The 7,500-nt window shown below is 39.3% G+C and overlaps 2 long non-coding RNA genes across 2 annotated transcripts in view; both read right to left on the bottom strand.

The window, feature by feature from the left end:
* The window catches only part of LOC138032151 (uncharacterized), an 11,160-nt gene extending 8,012 nt beyond the window's left edge, over positions 1-3,148 (bottom strand). The window contains exon 1 of the long non-coding RNA XR_011128289.1: positions 2,989-3,148. This is a non-coding gene — a long non-coding RNA (uncharacterized lncRNA). The remainder of the gene's footprint in view (positions 1-2,988) is intronic.
* A 636-nt stretch (positions 3,149-3,784) lies between these two features.
* LOC138033701 (uncharacterized) overlaps positions 3,785-7,500 on the bottom strand; it is a 10,889-nt gene continuing 7,173 nt past the window's right edge. The window contains exon 3 of the long non-coding RNA XR_011128651.1: positions 3,785-3,857. This is a non-coding gene — a long non-coding RNA (uncharacterized lncRNA). The remainder of the gene's footprint in view (positions 3,858-7,500) is intronic.

Here is a 7,500-nt window from a genome sequence, read left to right as displayed (position 1 = left end):
AGGTTCTCTGTCCCGGGGAGCATGTACTGCCTCAGCCCTTGCTCTATCGCAGGAGATTGGTACGGATTTCTCATCAGTTTTCGTTACATAATCAGTGACCGAGTCTTTTGACAGTTCTTCATTATGGTCCACCACACAAGTACTAGTGTCTGCAAGCATGGGTTGCTTGGGCTTATGTGCGGTGTAAGACGCACCAGTGACGTCACTTACTAATTGGGGTTCCTCTGTGCCCACTGTTCCTCTGTGCCTACTGTTCCTCTGTTCTTCTGTGCCCACTGTTCCTCTAGGACCGGTCTTCGCTAGTAAGTGACGTCACTGGTGCGTCTTACACCGCACATAAGCCTGCTTGCCTCACTGTTTTTCATGTCACGGATGTTGTTTAAGTTGTATTCATGTGACTTTGATGACTCATAGCTTGCAAAACTTTGTGATAGCATTGGTATACTTTGATAGCTTCGATGTTACTCTCCAAAGGGCAGTCACTTTCCAAATGGAATTTATTTATCCCCCGTGAGCTTAGGGGATGAACAGGGACTGTCTTCTCATCATGTGTCTGTCGATTCCATTTCTACATGTATTAAAGTCTTCGCGTTGGTCAGTGAAAGGCGGTGCACAATTAATTGCACCAATGTGTACTTGTTCAGAATATTTTGCTTCACCTTCGAAGAAAGCCATTTCTTTAATTCTTCAGTTTCTTGCTTCTAAATGCAGCGGAAGGTGCTCAAACACTTAAGTATAAAAGCGACATGCAACAATGGCGGCGCACAACCTCGCAAACAGGAAGTCACAGCTTTCTATGCTGTGTTGTGATTATCCATCCTGATTGGCTTATTAGATCGAACTTCCGGTTAACCAGGAGTGAAACATTTGCATAAAGAACCTCACCAAAACTCGTGGATATATCCACGAGTAATAAAAGAGGCATTTTACATTGCCAGTCCTAAATAAACAAGTCCAGTCATTCCACCTTACCCTATATCCCATGGGAACTGGTATTACGTAACCACAAATATAAAACAGTTGGTTTATGCAATTTAATCACTCTGAAGATGATCGCAAGATCGAAAACGTTTAGTCAAACATTTTAACAGTTTTACCTTTTACTATTTTATAATTTTACCGGCGAAATGCATATACGAAGAATATTTGTAGTCAGTGCCTTTTCAAGACGTGTGCCTGTGCCATAGAACAAACGTTAAATTATTCCTTTTGAGCAATACAATTCACCTGTTTTGTTAATTTAAAATTATTCTTTTTGAGCAATACAATTCACCTGTTTTGTTATTTAAAGAATTACGTCAAAGCTGTGCTTCCTGTTCCTGCAAAACGTAGCCTGAACCGATAGAACAAACTTGTCCTTGATAGATGAAGTCGCAATGATTAAATGAGTAACTTGAGCAAGTTATATCTCGCTAACGAGCTCGGTGACCTATTTATTTAATTGCACATTTCGAGTCACCATAATGTAGGGAACAATTGAGAAAAGTTTAAGGAAAATCTTACAACATCTTCTATTACTAAGAAATCACCTTAACTGTTATTAACGACACAACTGAATTATTTAAGGCAGTTGCGCCCAGTAAAGTTGTAAGTGATTCTAATAATTCGTTTTTCCTGATGTAAACACTCATTAAAACAGTTTTTCCCACGGCTTAAATTAATTTCGAGTCAATCCTGCCATGAACGCGTTTACTGCAACAAGAAATGAACCAAGTACTTCACTGCTGCCAGTTCTGCTCGTCCGCACAAGTCAAAAAGCTCGTAGAGAGTTGCTCATATAAATTTTGAAGTCCTCTGATCTGGCGTCACTGGTTAAGCAATGACAATAGGTGACATTAACCATATCTCCTCTACACTGAGTCGAAAATACCATATCCGGATAGGGAAAAAGGCTTTTTCCTCTTCCTTATGATTTTTCTACATGTTCTTATTTCAGAGTGGGAAGAGACAAGGTGGCATCAAAATTCCAATAATAAGGTTAAGTTAACCTTAACATACCCAGGAAGTGTTCTCTAAAACTTCAAAACATTGGTCAGCTCTAAACAATAAGGACATGAATTCATCAGAAGTTTCAACTAGTTCTTTTTATAAGGCAAATACGTGAGTTACCTTCTTGAGGTCAAAACCGAAACTCAACGTATAAACCATTTGAAAATTCTTACCGTCGAGTTAATCCTGCCATGAATGCGTTTACTGCAACAAGAGACGAACCAAGTACTTCACTTCTGCCAGTTCTATTGTCAGCACACGTTTAAAAGCTTGCAAAGAGTTGTTCACATTAACTGTGAGTTCCCACGATGTAGCTTCACTGGTTTAGCAGGCTTCAAAGAGGAACAGGAGACAAGAAGTTTGGAACAAGACACCAGTGAAAGTAATCATCTGGAGGGAGAGAGAGAGAGAGAGAGAGAGAGAGAGAGAGAGAGAGAGAGAGACCCAACGGAACACAACTTTAGGGATGTCACTTCCTTAACATAGCGGAAAAATGGATTATTACTGACACGGATGACAAAGCACTACAACAAGCAGTAAAAAATGAATTATACTATGCCACGGACGATATTTTCCTTGCACTCTTTCACAAATTATCCACCCAAAAAAATTCAATCCTCTTTCAAGATTGACGATAAAATAATCTTAAGTACACAGTCGAAATACCATAACTGGATAGGGAAAACAACTCCTTTATGCCAATTACTTTTCCAGTAATTAGAAGTTACTAAGTAGTTACTAACATATGCTTTTCCTTGATAATTTTTCTACATGTATATTTTAGTTTGAGGTTGGAAGAGACAAGGGCAACGTCAAAATCCCAATAACAAGGTTAAGTTAACCTTGAGGTTTACAAAAAGCGGACTCCAAAATTAAACATGGTCAGCTCCAAATGAAAAAAAGTGAATTCTTCTCAAGTTTAAACTTTTTCTTTTAATTAACAGAACAATAGTAAGTTAAAAGCTAAACTTGACGTATAACCCATTTCAAAATTCTTACCGTTGAGTCAATGATCCTGCCATGAACATGTTGACAGCAAAAAGAGATGAACCCAGTAATTCACTTCTGCTTGTCCGCACAAGTTAAAAAGCTGACAAAGAGTTGCTCATATTAACTGTGAGTTCCCATGATGTAGCTTCACTGGTTTAGCAGGCTTCAGCAGCACTTCCTCCAACCACAGTCAACTCGTCCCTGCACTGTACGCACATCGGAACACCTGATACTGTTTCTAATAAAAATAATTGATATAATAATTATTAAAGTAAGTATAATATTTATGCTAATTAATGCACTTGTTTGTTTGTCACGCCGTTTGCGTCTTAATTTGGATGCATAGCTCTGGTTTCGATGAAGACGACAATCATGTAGCCTGCGAGCAGGCTCTCCGAGGGACTGGGACTGGGGTAGAATGATAATTCAATCTCCCACGCAGCCCCAGTCCCTCGGAGAGCCGTGCAAACATAGTCACGATTCCCCTCCCCCTCTATCTGCAACCTCGTTCCCAGGGCTTCTCCCTCATGTGGGGGCGGGGCAATAAAAAAACGCCCCTCCCCCAAATGAGGGAGAAGCCCTGGGAACGAGGTTGCAGATAGAGGGGGAGGGGAATCGTGACTATGCTTGCACGGCATTATTGATTGCCGTCTTTATCGAAACCAGAACTATGCATCCAAATTAAGACGCAAACGGCGTGACAAACAAACAAGCGCATTGTTTGAAATTACTTACTTGGCGTTCGTATGCTTTGGCATACATCCTCAGAAGTGACTGTTAACTAATTGTTGCTAAATTCTCTCTCCTACAGCACTTCCTCCAACCACAGTCAACTCGTCCCTGCACTGTACACACATCGATATCGGAACGCCTTTTAACTGCAATAAATGATATATTTCATATTTAAGTTTTTAAAATAATTATTATGTACATTTTGTATTTTTACTGGCTTGCCGTAGGGCAATCCCAGTCGGAAAGTGGTATTCGGTATTCTTTTTTTTTTCCCGTGTTGGTAAATGTTTTGCCTGTCACTTCCCTGCTAAGTGGTATCTTTCTGCTCGTATTTTCTTAGGATCGAGAGGGTAGTTGAAATGCGTACATTTCTCTGGTGGATACAGTAGAATGATAAACTTAACTGGCAATGGCGTCGAAAGTCATGTAACACGAATGGCGTTTTAGTGGATCTTTGAACAAAATATACCCTTATGAAGCTCAATAATGGCAAGTCAATTGGATACTGAACAAGACAGGCGGTGGAATCTTAAAAGCGACGAGTAATGGACTTCGGCAACAATCTGTCGCCCGTCGAGCCGAAATCAAAGTGAGCTGCATTTCTAATTTTACCAAGTGTGCTGTTATGTAGAACACTGAAACCAAATGGAAAATTCTCTGGTAACTTATGGGTTCAACAAAGACAGAACGCATCGAACACCTTAAGTGGATCTGTGATCAACTCTGCACAGTCTTCAGTTAAAAAAAATAATTGGAAATGTGACAGCCAAAAATTATTTGAAAGAAAGCTTGTCGTATATTTTGTGCTTCATTATTCAAGGAAAAGGTTCTTCATGGAAACGGTTTGATCTTGAAATTTTATTTTGTTGTAATATTGCGCATATTTGACACGACTGAGTTTTTTCTCTTCACGCACGTAATGAAATAGGAAGGGGTTTTTGCCTCTAATAGCAAATATGTTGTTCGTTTTAAAAAATTGTTCGCTGGAAAAGGTGGCCTTTATGAATTCATCATGTTTTATAACATGCGAGCTTAACTGGATAGTTTTTATGGCAATAGTAAAGCAGTTTCGTGTCAAAATGAGGTTAGCGTCTTTCTGTTGTGCTAACTTAATTAAATATAAATATACATTCTGCCTCGTGAGTTTGTTATTCTCGTTAACCAGCAATGGCCTCGAAAGTCATTGCAACGCGAATGGCGTTTTAGTGCATCTTTTATGTTGCTTGTTTCAATAAAATGTTTTGCTGGAAAAGGATTTTCGAGCTTAAAGTGCCCCTGTGATCAAAAAAACCACTTCCTTTTTCCTTCAGATTTTGAAAGTGTGTTTGCTTAACACCTGACTGGCAAAATTTTGAGCTTTGATTTTTATCCAAAGGCCGCTTACTTTGAGTGTAAGTTTTGGATTTCACGGTCCGCCATTACTCACGTTCAAAACTGACCGATTGGAACTCAGATGGTTGGATCCAGGGAAACGTGACGTCAGAGGCTCACTAGCTTAAAATTTCAGCGTGTGAACGCAGCTTATTATTTAAGCAAAGCGCGAGTTTAAAAGTCTGAAAACCCAAAACCCCCGTGCTGCATATTAATTTTGCAGCGTACACAAGTATTGCATTCTTAAACTAGTGAGCCTTTGACGTCATTTTATCCTCGATCCAGCTCTCTCAAGAACATAATGTTAGTAATGGCGGACCATTAAATAGGAAAATTCCAGTTGAAATAAAGAGGTGTTTTTGAAATCAAGGCTTAAAACGTGGGTCACTTAGAGTTTTGTTAACATAGTTTTGAGATCCAAAGAAAAATATGAATTGATTTTTTGGTCACAGGGGCACTTTAAGGTTGAAATGTGATACGGGAAGATATTTTTAGTATTGCTCTGTCAGCAGGAAAGGTTTACGAAAATAAGCAGGTCTGTTGGAAGCGTGCTTGAGTTTCAACAAAATGAGCCCCAAAATCAGCACAAAATTGTGACGTTGATGAACAATAAAGTTGCTGCTATTTCCAAAATGATGGAATTACCTGGTGATAAATAACCTCGTCTTGGAGAGTAAATTTTTGACTTAGAAGAAACAATGGTCAACCTCAAGGGTTTGGGCGATTGTGATATTTGTTTTGACTTCGCTCATTTATTGTCAAACTTTATAACACTTGACCAAAAAAGAAACTTACGAAAAACCCGGTATCTCGCCATAATTTGACACAGATGCTTCACTGTTTGGGCGAGTAAAGATGCCGCGGTAACTTAATCATGGCGCCCGCTAAATTCCGGCCATGTCACTTTCGATTTTGCGATTTATTTGTGCAGCCAAAATTGAACGTAGCAAAAATAAATTATCAACATGTCAGCCCAAAAGCCAATGTTTCTCACTTCCCATTTATGTTCTTCAATCTTTCTGGGTTCAGTACTTTGCTAGTAACCACATGTCTTCTCAGGCTATTTACCCAAGACTTCTACCATGGCACTACAATAATAGACAATACCAAAACAATATCGTGCACTGTCAGAGCTACATATTACGCAAGGACAACTTGAATCTCCTGGAAGACAAGACACAGCTCAGTTGACAAATTATATATGGAATAAATTGCTGTGTTACTTCACTACCACACGTAAGCAATGCGTGTATTTTTTCCAAAGAGAACAGGAATTTCTTCTTTCTGACAAAGAATTAATTAATAGGCCGGTAGCCAGCTCTTTAACCTAAGAAAAGGATCTTTTTCGTCGTACAAGCATGTGAGCCAAAGGGCCTCTGCTGGTATGACTTCTGGGTGACCCCTTTAAATGGTCTTAATGACCCCCCAACTTGAAAAAAAATTGCAAGGCATTGTTGCACGGCATTATTGATTGCCGTCTTTATCTAAACTAGAACTATGCATCCAAATTAAGAAGCAAGCGGCGTGACAAACAAACATGCAAGCGCATTGTTTGAAATTACTTACATGGCGTTCGTATGCTTTGACAAACATCCTCAGAAGTGACTGTTAACTAATTGTTAATTTATTAATCAATTATTGTTAATATTAGTTACTTAATAGGTTACATGTTAAAAGTTTAAATTTGTAGTAAACGGTCACTTCTGAGGATGTATGTCGAAGCATGGGAAACGTCAGGAAAATAATTTCAAACAATGGGCTTGTTTATACTTTAATGTTTGTCGCCGCTGCTTTTTTTTTATTATTCTTTGTCTTGCGCGACATTAATAGAACTACTCCTTACTACTTGAGGGGTGTTTCGCCTTTAACTACTCGGCTTAGTTTGCGGCAAAGAAAGCTTTCATATCTCGGGAGATCTTCGACAAGGAAATAGTCTCCTTTTCTACGATTAACGCGTGGATTTTACGCACTTCTCTTATATCTCCTCAACAGTATTTACGTCCTGTAGGAAATGTCCTCGGCAGTTGGTTCCCCTTCCTTATCTGCGTCCACGACCTCTTGTACTTGTTGTTTGCTTCTTTGGTCGCTATGCGCCTTTTATTCGATGTTGCTTTGAGACTAACTTATCTGACAGCTACGAGCTGGGGTATCGTTATTTCGCTATTCGTGTTTTCCTCGTACTTCATCTTCTTTTTGTCTTGTTGGTCTTAATTCTTCCTCATTGTCGTCTTGTGATGTTTCCTTTCTTCGTAATCGTGATCCCATGACCAGCCGTTTGTTCAAATGCGCTTGCAGAGATCGTCTCTTTTTAGTGGGTTCACTTACAGGAGTTTTGCCCCACCACGAACCGTGCAAGTAGTTAAGGACGGTTTCGTGAGAGCTAATTCGTATAAGCCGTGTTCAATTTCTCGTTTTTCT

The sequence above is a fragment of the Montipora capricornis genome, chromosome 14 (assembly GCF_036669925.1).
Source record: "Montipora capricornis isolate CH-2021 chromosome 14, ASM3666992v2, whole genome shotgun sequence".
NCBI lineage: Eukaryota > Metazoa > Cnidaria > Anthozoa > Scleractinia > Acroporidae > Montipora > Montipora capricornis.
The sequence above is the reverse complement of the archived record's forward strand: the minus strand, read 5'-3'. Positions and strand labels throughout refer to the sequence as shown.